The sequence below is a fragment of the Gallus gallus genome, chromosome 4 (assembly GCF_016699485.2).
Source record: "Gallus gallus isolate bGalGal1 chromosome 4, bGalGal1.mat.broiler.GRCg7b, whole genome shotgun sequence".
NCBI classification, from domain to species: Eukaryota; Metazoa; Chordata; class Aves; order Galliformes; family Phasianidae; genus Gallus; species Gallus gallus.
The window spans coordinates 3,086,323-3,097,639 of NC_052535.1; the positions used below are offsets into that span (position 1 = coordinate 3,086,323).

Sequence of the window (11,317 nt, forward strand, 5' to 3'; positions counted from 1 at the left end):
CAGTACAATACATCGTGAAATTTCTTTTTCTTTCTTTCTTTTTTTCTTGAATGTTACTATTCTTTCCAGACATAGCTGTATTCTTCAAAGACTTTGTTTTACCACCAAGAGAGCAGACACTCTCTCTCCCTCATCTGCACCAGAATTGAAGCATTTTTTCTGAGCCTTACGAGCCCAAGAAAAGGGAATGAGCCATTCCTGGCATACATTGGTGCACTGCTGGGTCACCATAACAAGGTTTATGATGATTTTGGGTCTTGAGAAAGGCCTGAATTATAGAGAGGAAATCAAACTGTGGTTGTGGTCAAGAAAAATCTTAGAAGTGTTCTATTTAGCAATCTAATTGTTTCCCAGCTAGAAAGGATATAGCAGAAATGGAGTACAGAATGCTCTCCTGAAAAGAAAACTTCCAAGGCACAACTCTAGAAATAAAATTAAATTTCTATTTTTAAGATGAATCTAAATCTACATTTTCTCATGACAGCTCTCTTCTTCCTTTCAATAAAATCCCTGTCTGCATCTGTGGCTGAAAGCACAAAAGCTCAGCACTGAGATGTACCTACTGCCTTTAAGGATAAATCAAACCAACTCTGCGCCGTCGCTTCCTGTAAGCATTACAGCCCCAGAGAAATGCACCCTCACCGTTACGAGGGAAGACACCCTCTGCCTCTCCCACACCAAATCCCAGCAGCAGTGCTTTGCCAAAGAGCCAAAAAGACCAAGTGCTGAGCTGCACAGAAAGGGATGGATGTGGATGACTCGCCCTGAAATGGAAGACTCCATCAAGTCATGACACAATGCAGGATGGACTGAGCAAATCATAGGCTGTGTTTGTCATAGAATCATTAAGGCTGGAAAAGACCTTCAAGATCACCAAGTCCAACCTCAGCCCACCCCACCATGCCCATCACCACGTCCCTCAGTGCCACATCTCCATGGTTCTGGAGCACCTCCAGGGATGGTGATCCCACCACCACTCCCTGGGCAGCCCCGTGCCAGTACACCATCACTCTTCCTGAGAAGTTTTCCCCAGTATCCAACCTGAACCTATGCTGGCACTTGAGGCCATTCCTCTCATCCTGTTGCTTCTTGCCTCCAACCTGGATAAAGAACCAATGGTCCCATTACCCACTGCCATTTTGGATGGTCCTGTGTGGGGCCAGGAGCTGGACTCAATGATCCTCATGGGTCCCTTCCAGCTCGGGATATTCTATGGTTCTATGATTCTACCCTGTAGAGATTAAGGTGCTTCCTGAATAACAGGCATCGCTCTGCCTGAGCAAAGAGGACGACAACAGAAAGTTTCAGCTACAGAAATGATCACAGCCACTGTTTCCAAATCATGGCTGAAGGAGTTTAAAATAACAACAAAGAATAGAAAACTGCTTTTGAGAGACAAAGTAAGTTTCTCTACAGAACTAACAGACATGAAATCGTAATTTTCTTCATTAACTCATCTTGCTGTAGATGAAATGGGGTTTCAGAGGGAATTCAGAAATCATTTCTTCCACATGAAGAGTTTGTACACTTAATTTGTTGCAGTAAACCACCATTCTGCATGCTGAGGACCTCTGTGTTAGCAGATGATGAAACAGCATCTGCCTTAACTGTTCTTTTCTCCATTTAACTGGTAAAGTATTTCCATCTCAGTGATGAGATGAAAAACACAGAGGAGAAAATCACAGAAGAAAAGAAATTCACAGTTTTCTAGCCAGAGCATTCAAGTGGAATAGCTAATATTGCCAGCTTCAGCACAAAGCAAAATAATGGGGAATATTTTTACACAACTTATTACAATGAACAGATGCAGCACGAGCATTTCGAAGGCACGCGTTGCATGCAAGCAGGATTTCAAAGCAACGTAAGGGACTTACAGATTCAGAGATATATCTTTTTCATTACCCCAAACACTACACTTGTCTTCAATCTAAAAACAAACATTGACAATGGAAGAATTTATAGGCTCAGGAGTCTGAGATGTGGCTCTGGTTTCATAGATGGGTGCTTGGAAGAAGGTAATTTGAAACGATAGACTCATAATTGTGCCCAGCGTTGGAGCTGCACACTGATAGCGGAGGCTGCAGAAACTCCCTCCAACAACACATCCGTGAGCCACAACCTGCCGAGAACAGGAATGTGAGGTTGGTTTGAACTCACTCTTCAGGCTTCTGGGGCAGCACAAGGGGTGTTTACCACCTTGGTCTTTCTTTTCAAACAGTGCCCCAGGTACTGGGCTTTGACACCTCTCAATCCATGCAGAATATGGCTCTTTTCACTCAACTCTCACTAAAACATTAATAAAGAATTTTTCCAACAGCTCCTTTCTTTTCACCTCCCTCCAACATTTCTCATCTATTATGCCCAGCATCTTACAGCATATAAAAATACATCACTGAATCTGAAGTGAAATCTGAAGAGTTTTAATTGCTCTGAGTCTTGGGAGGCCCCAGCCCCATCCTCAACAGTGACGCATTCAAGGATTCAGCTCTTGGATTAATCCCAGGGCTCAGTGGATGGATCCAAGGATGAAATTTAAAGAAGAGGTTGGGAATGATGATGTCACTGATCCCAGAAACCCTTCTGGTGAGGAGGATCTGGCAGTGGGCTCTCCCTACAAATACACAGGGGTTTTATGGCATTCAGTCCCATGTTTGATCTGCCATCGCTCCTTTGTGGCACTGAGGTTATGGGCATGGGGTAGAGGGGTTGATAGTTGGACTCTGTGATCTTAGTGGCCTTTTCCAGCCTTCACGATTCTATGATTCATTGCTGTTGCACTGTGTGCAAAGGAGCTGCGGACCAAAATTATCAGAAATAACTTAATTATTGTGCCAAGGCCTTCGGAGCTCAGAAAATGGATGACTGCAGAGCATAATTCTTTTCCTTGCAATATTTTGGCAGGGTGTTGAACACAGAAAAGGCACTGTTCCAACAACGATCAGAAGGGGCAACTGCTATCCACTATTTATTCTCTGTGGTTAACACAATATTTTGAGCACAACCATTGAGCAGCAAGCTCTCTTGGCACTGCAGGTGCTGTTTAGATCTTCTCCCTTGTGTGTGTAACACATGGAACTGGAGAACCAGCACTTACCAGTGTTCACATATCAAAGACATTACATAAAGAAGCAGCGAACAGGAACGTGGGGAGGCCTGACCGAATTGCTGCTCTTTTTTGGGAGCTTTCAAAGCTTTTGTCTGCCTCACCATACGTTATCTTGTTGGGAAATGGTGTCTTCGTACCACTCTCTGTAGGAGTGGATTTCGTCCCCGTAAGTAACTAGCCATAGATATCAGGCAAAGTGGACGTGCAGGTTTATAGCTTCATTACCCGCTTTAGCATCTATCAGTACTGCAAGGAGAAATCACAGAGGGAGATATTTGTACGTCTGCAAATGGCCAAGAAAGCTGAAATCTACAGTAGTCGGAATCTTTCGCTGCTGTTAGCAAAATGCAGTTAAAAGCAGTTTACTGAGCATACTTATCTGATGGCTGTTTGTAATTTCCAAGCCCTGTGCTGGCTGTGCCCCACACACTGCTCAGCAGCCACCTCGGAGCTCTGAGCCTTTTCTCAGTAAGGAGGAATCAGAACAAACCGATTTGTTTCATAGCGCACTACAATCCTTGCCCGGATCAAACTGCATCTGCACACGAGGGTTGCTGGAGTTACAGAAAGCACAGTATAGTGCCAGGGAAGAAAATAAGTCCCTGGGAGGAAGCTACAGAAGTGATCTTGTTGGGAAGAGCTGAGCAGTGTGGATAATGAGGGTCCTCCCAAAATGCCAGGGGCTGAGCAGGGCTCGCAGGTTGCTGCTGGTGCAGTTCAGCCACCTCTTGCCATTTAAATGCTATCACAACTCCTATAACTTTCAAAATAATAGAAAAAAAAGTAATGAGCAGTACATTAAAATGAAACATTGCTTGTTCTGGGAAAGCAACTAACCGAAATACAAAGGACCTTTGCAGTGTCACAGAGATTTTCCTGACATCATAATGGCTGGTGGGAAGGGCTTGTGTTTGTCTGTGCTCTGCTGCCAGCCTAATCGGATCAGCACTGCTAATACAGTTGATTTCCCTCTTGCTGACTTTGGGTGTATAGATGTGTGTGCAGCTCAGACCAGGGGAGAAAGAAGAAAATATTTGCCCCTCCTCTGCTTTTGGCAGCTTTTGGGAGGGGGATGGCATCAACTGTAGGAAATCTATGTACTGACCAAGATGCACAGAGGCACAAGAGAAGGGAGGCAAGCCCCATGTGGACACACTGCCCTGTATCGCCTGTGCACGAAATTCCCAGCATGGTTGATGCTTTTAGCTTATTTTATTTTCTTAAAACACTGCTAAGACTCGTTTTATCAAGTACCATTTGCTGGTCTAATAAAATATTGTCATGTCTCATGAAGGAAAGCCAGCTGCTCAGCAGATGAAGCTGTCCAGCAGAGTGCTGGTGACAGCGCTGCAGATGCGCTTCGATGCAATCAATTTAGGATAACAATGCTGAGCAAAGGAGCAGATGTGCCAGTCTCCTGGCTTGGCTTTGGATGCTGCAACTGATGGCAGCTTCTCTAGTCCTGGTCCCCTCCACATTTAGCAGTGAGTTTTGCCTGCAGCCAGGCTGAGAGTTAACTTGGGTAAGCAGCAGCCACTCCTCCTTCCTCACCTATGCTGATTTTCTTTGAGTGTTCCTAAGTGCCTTTTCAAACCAAATATAACTTAGCTGGCCCACTGCTTTCTGACAAATATCTTTCCTAGCTTTATTTATCATACAGCCATAAATAGTTCACTCAACGCTGCACCTATAGAGCCTGCTTAAAGATTTTTTTTCTACCAACTGTATTTCATCTTGCAGAAAGTGGAATATTTACAGTGTTTGTCACCATTCAGGTAACATGTGTCAGTTGGCTGCTCGGAACCCATCACGTAAAGGAGGAAAAGCCCAACAGAAATGCAACTGGATACAATAAATACTGTGCTTGTGAGTTTGGGCATTCAGACACACTGTGAGTCAACTTTGAAAAAGCAACTGAACAGAACACATCACCTTTGCATTCTCACCTAGTGAGGGCTCCTAATGCCATGACATGCCCACACACAGCGCTGCCCCTCAACAGGTGGGGTGCACTTTGTCCCCCCAAAGGCATGGATGTGGATTGCACACAGAGAAACTTAAGCACAGCACCTCCAAATTGCACTGTGCTCAAAGGAGCCCAAGCATGCATGACTCTTGCTGGGGTCAGAAACACCAGCAGGACCTCGTGCCTCTATCTCTCTGCAGATTTCTGCTGCAGCTCCATTGTTCAGCAATGTGGTCTCTTAGCACACTTTCCCTTTTTCCACACTCGTTCACTCAGGCAGACAGCCAACTATAAAGCATTCGCTGAACTCATCCACAACACCTTGGTAACAACTGAAGCTGACCCCTGAGAACAGGGAATCACCAACACCATTAAGGAGATTTCACGTGCTTCGTTGTCATTTCTGAGGATGAAGCTGAGCTGCCTGTTCAGATGGGTACTATGATGGGGTCACACATAGTCCTGCAGTCACTCTTCCCCGATAACGTGACAATGTCACATCCATGCAATCAAAGATTATGTTGCCTTTTGTGATGTCTTACCCTGGTCCAAGCACAACAAGAAAAAAAGTTGCCTGTTTTGCACATCACTGGCTATTAGGCTATGTCTGGTTACATCACATCAGTTGACACGACATAAAACAATGTAAGCAGATCAGATGTGACATAAATGTCACGTTGCATCAGGTTTTAAAGAAATTGGCAGCTATTACACGACGGATGAAAAATGCCAAGAGACGCTCAGCCATCATACAGGTAGACCTTCAAGATAAAGTGATGTTACCTACCAAACATAGCCCACAGCTTTGTATTCTAGTCATAGATTCATGCAGGTTGGAAAAGACCTCTAAGATCATCCAGTCTGATCGTTCACCCACCACCAACATTGCTCACTGCACCATGTCTCTCAGTGCCACATCTACACATTGCTTGAACACCTCCAGGAACGGTGACCCCACCACCTCCCTGGGCAGCTGTGCCACTGCATCACCACTCCTTTGGCAAAGAAATTTTCCCTAACATCCAACCTGAACCTCCCCTGGTGCAACCTGAGGCCATTCCCTCTCATCCCATCAAAATGACACATTATCAGCTTATGAAATGATCACTTTTACTCTCTGTTATGCTCCTATTCCTCTCAAGAAGACGCAGACGTGGTGACCATTATCCCTTATAAAGCACCCATAAGCAGCAAATTCACCGACCGAAAAATAGACAAAACATGGAGTCTGACTCAAAAAAACACTGAAATCAATAACAGGCTATCTATTGACTCAAACAGGAAATGGATCAGCACCTCTATGCCTCAGTAAATATTTTTACTATACAACTAATTTCCCATTTGAAGGAAAAGCATCATTTTTTGTTGGTCAGTGGGAATAAAGGAGCAAAACAAATTTATGTAACAGAGCAAACAGATTACAAAAGAGAGGTAGCACTTACGTAAGGTATCAGTGCTAATGCCAGGCTTGCTTTTATCAACGTTATCTTCATTTTCCACTCAAACAGAAGAGAGTAAATGAGAGAGCAAGCCTGATGTTTGCAGCAGCAGTAGTGACATGGCTTATGTACGTGCTCCTCCTACCCACTGCTGGCAGAGCAAACGTGGTGCCTGGGCATCACAGAGCCCTCTGGACACTGAACACTTTCTCACCCTGCTTCTGGAGCGAAAACAGCTTAGGAACCTCTGCAAAAACAGAAAATGGGCAGCATCAGTATTGCCTGCATGACTTGCACAGCACCTGCACACTGCACGGAGCTGCAGCAGCAAGGGGAGGGCACGACATACCTGAGGGAGTCTGCTCTCCAAAATGCATCTCCTGGATGATTTTCTTACACACTGTTTTTCCCTCCTCACGTAGCATGTGTACACCAGAAACGATTTCAATGATGAATCAGGCAGCTTACCTGTGGACTAAGACTCCAACTGTAAAGTGATTCATCTTAAAACCAGTTTATAAATGAGAAACAGACATCTCGAGGCTGGTAACCTTTCAGAAACACCATGGTGACAGATTCTGCCTGACAGATTTGATATGAATTCTGCCCATTGTATAAATATTGATAGCTCTGACGCTTAGCATTGCAGACTTAATCTTCTCAGGTGTATTTGCAGCAATAGAGCCTGACCCAGCACGGGAAAGATGCAGTGCAGTGCTCAAGGTGTTATTTAGAGTCATTAGTCCTTGACAGGAAAAAGTTAATTGACAAGCATTCACAAACGTTGCATACTTGAACATCTCAGAGGAATTGCCCAATTAATATACTGTCAAACAAGCTGATTTGGGATCATTAAGAACCTCTGGCACGGCGAAGGCACACAGGCAGAGCAGGAGGAGTGCGGTCACGTCACTCTCATTGTGATGGGGAAAATGAAGCACCCTGGCATCCCTGCTGTCAGGTTGGACATTAGGAAAAGCTTCTCTGAAAGAGTGGTGAGGCATTGGCACAGGCTGCTCAGGGCGGGGGTGGAGTCACCATCCCTGGAGGTGTCCAGAAACCATGGAGATGTGGCAGTGAGAGATATGGCTTCATGGGCAGTCATGGTGGTAGGTGGACGATTGAACTAGAGGACCTTAGAGGTCTTTTCCAACCTTAGCGATTCAATGATTCACATTTCCTATTGACGCCCTGGAGAGCCCTGTGAGCAGGGCAAGAAGGAAGCAGAGAAGAGCAGGATTTAAGGTGGAGTGTTCATAATGAGGTCTTCCGAGCAGCTCTCAATGAAAGTCTGCATCAGTAGAGGCTCAGAGCCCATCTCCACCAGCCAAAGGCAGACTTTACAGCTCCTTTTGTTCAACGTCTAAGTTAACTGTGCAAAAGATGTACAATACTGAGAAAGAGCCAATTGTACTGAAACTATGAAGGATTAAGGAGGCAAGGTGGGATAAGTATATTAAAAAATATGTACCTCGGTTGGCTTTGTTTTGTTCTTCTTCTGAACAGCTCCTCTTTGTGCCTTCTGCCTGTGTGGACAAATTTTGGACAATTTAGCTGATGAACAGTCATTCCCACTTTTAAAATAAAACAATTTTACAACTAATTGTTAATGAGCTGCCTTGTAATTTTTCTATTTTGAGCCAGAGCCGCTTTGAGTCAGGCCTGCCAAACCAAATTCTTTGACCCAATTTCTAAGAATAAATTCCCTCCTGAAAACTGAACGCACATCTTCACCAATCCATATTGTCCAGCTTGCTAAAACTGGGTTTTTATAATGGCAAAAACTCAGAGCCTTCAGCTATGGGGATGTAAATTAAGCCACTGTATTTTTTTTGGCCAAGGTTATGCTGAAATTTGGATGTCAGTACTCACATGGTTTGGTGTCAAGGGAATTCACTGCACAAAGATCAGGTGATATTAAAATAAGAAGAAAGCTCACTGGGGAAAAAAAAATAGGAACGTTCAATAATGTATGAGGCATAGATGTGCCATTGTTTAAAGTAAAAGAGCTGGAATATCTTTATTACTTTTAAGGTAACACATTGATGCGAGAGAAGAAAGGACTCTGTTGCCTATTAAGGGGACTCTGTTGTCTTTGAAAAAAATTACGTCCCTACAATCAAACTTATAAAAGATTTATTATACAGAATGAGACAAACAGGTGCCATGTAATAGCTGCCAGATACCTGCAACCACACAAATCAGTTCCCTTGCCTCTCCTCTCTGTTCAGGCTGCAAATCCACACGTCACAGAGTGTATCTCACTGTGACCTCTTGCCCGTGCCATAAATCAATGGTAATTTTGCTGCTGAGCTGTTGGGCTTAAATCAAGTCCTGTGAGTATAAATAAGCACAATCACATAGCAGCACCATTCTGTAATCCTGATGGAAATGCATTTAGTAAAACAGACACATCTTAAGACTGGAAACTTTGCAAGTATGCCACTGCTATATGCTTCAGAGAGAGGGCATCTCTGAATCAGTGCAAAGAAGGCACTTTTTTTGCACTTGATTCAGAAAATGGTATTTGTACATCTCAAAGAGAATATTTAACTGTATTCAGTGGGCTAAAAATTGATGCTGAAAGTTCCATCTAGCCATGTCATTTAAAAGGAAAATAGCTGAGAGTCTTCCTTGGTAAAACCAACAAAATAAGAGTTTTGAAGGAAAAACAGAAAGAGCAGTTGTTCCGAACAGAAGAAAAATGCATTCATAATTTGAAAGAAAGAGGAAAACCAAATTATTTGCAGTCTTTTTCTTAAGGGAGAAAAAGGTTCTGTCTCCAGCTGAAGAGCAGAGAGCAATTTCCAGTCCATCAAAGAGAGGAACTCGGCGTAGACCTGGTCAGCCATGCAATCAATTTCCATTATTTCTTTCTGAAAGCAACAAGCTTCTGTGAAGCTATATTTGTTCCATTTTGCTTGGGTGAATGATTTTACATTAATAATGAGATTATCAGTAAAAAAATATGCACATGCTGAGTTCTCAACTTCCTGTGTGTAACTGCAGGGTTTGTTTTCCTTCTAAAAGATGAGATATCAGCATAGAAAAGAGTGCTGAATATGTGCTGGCCACTTGCTGTGGTCAGCAGAAGACAGAGATGAGAGGAGAAAGAAAATAATGAAATCAGAGTGGTTGGATTGGATGGGACCTCGAAGATCAACCACTTCCAACCCCTGCCATGGGCTGGCTGCCCCCAGTAGATCAGGTTGCCCAGGGCCCAGCCTTGGCACCTCCAGGGATGGGAAACCCACAGCTCCTTTGGGCAGAACACATACTGGAGGATCCTGCACAGCTGTACTAGTTGGCAGATGAGTCTTGCTTAGCTTGGATTAAGACAGATGTCATTATTGCTTTAAAAGGCAAGACCTTGGTTAGGATGCTGGGAAATTTCACTTCCACATGATGTCCATGATCCTACCCAAGTTTAGCTGATAGCAACATCAGTGCTTGACGGAAGCCTTCAGCAGCATTCCCACGGACTTCCATTTCCTCCAGCCAGACATACTCATCACATAACAGCCAGATGGGCTCTGATGACACCTGGGACAGGCAGGGTGCTGCAGCTGAGGGACCACAGGCACAGTAAAATTTCCCATTAAATCAATTTTAAACTTTGACACAGCGTCCACGGACATACCCTGATCACTGCTATCTCCATGGTTTCTCCTGACTGTTTTGGAAGCAGCAGCACTTTCTTGCCACCCTCCACCATCTCCCCTTGGGAAACAGCAAGGTGTTTCTGCAGAACCAGGCCTGTTAGGTAAACCTCTGCCGCAGGGCACAGCTCAGTCAACTCATTGCATTTCCTCTGCCCACCCTCTAAAGCCTCTGGGAAGCCTCAGGGAGCTTAAATAATGCGAGAGCATCAAACGTTGAACCTTCTACTCCTTTAACATTTCCAGCTCAACCATTCTGTTTTCAGCCTCATCACATAGGGTGGTGAAGAAGAGAGATGCGGCGCTGGGGAGGTTTGCCTTACAGCGGCGCATCAGGGGGAAAGGAACGGGAAAGTGTTCCAATGCATGGGCAACTCCTCAGCAAAACCCATTTTCTTCTCCCTTCCCAGTGGCCCGGAGCCCTCCCGGATCTGAGTGTGCAATGAGACTGGCTAGGAATAACTTGTTTGTACAGGGACTAGCAAGGAGCAATAGCACAGGCAGGGGAAACCATAAAAGAGAGCCAGGAGAGGAAGGCATTGCAGGCATCAAGGTGATCTGGGCTGCGGGTTTGCTCCTGTACCTCGCTACATCACTGTATGTATCAGTGGAAAGGAAAACCATGGCAACAGAAACTTCTTTTGTACTTTAATTTATTGCCATTGAGATATTTGCCAAGTGCCAGCTCCCTGGGAAAAATGCATTTTTCATCAGCCCTACACAGAAATTAGCATCAGAAGAATTAATGCACTTAATAACTGTCAAGAAACACTGAGAAATGTGCCTGAGACTTGAAGACAACTGTATTTATGAGTCCCTTCAACCTCTAGCAAACATCAGCTAACTGGATAAATGTCAGTGCAGGTTTGAATCATGATTTGGTGTCATTTTAAATTTAAGTGAAGCAGAAGTTTTCTTTATTTAGCTAACAGTGGAAGTGACATAATGAATAAAGGGCACAAGCTCCAGTGTGTGCTGCAGATCTCAGCCTTACGCCTAGAAGAAGATGAAGGCATTTCCCAAATGGGTCAAGGCTTAAAGAAATGTGTGTTTTGTATCACGTACCTGAGAGTGTGGGTGGGCACAGGAGATGCAGGGCTGAGTGCTCCAACTCCGTTCCTTGTCCTAGCCCACAGTTCTCCTCCTG

The 11,317-nt window shown here is 44.3% G+C and overlaps 1 long non-coding RNA gene across 4 annotated transcripts in view; it reads left to right on the forward strand.

The window, feature by feature from the left end:
* The window catches only part of LOC101750051, a 44,806-nt gene extending 38,122 nt beyond the window's left edge, over positions 1–6,684 (forward strand). For 3 of the 4 annotated variants that reach the window (XR_005859753.2, XR_005859752.2, XR_005859755.2), the window contains one exon: positions 485–6,684. This is a non-coding gene — a long non-coding RNA (uncharacterized LOC101750051). The remainder of the gene's footprint in view (positions 1–484) is intronic. The other variant, XR_005859754.2, reaches the window with a different exon arrangement.
* Positions 6,685–11,317: the final 4,633 nt, after the last annotated feature.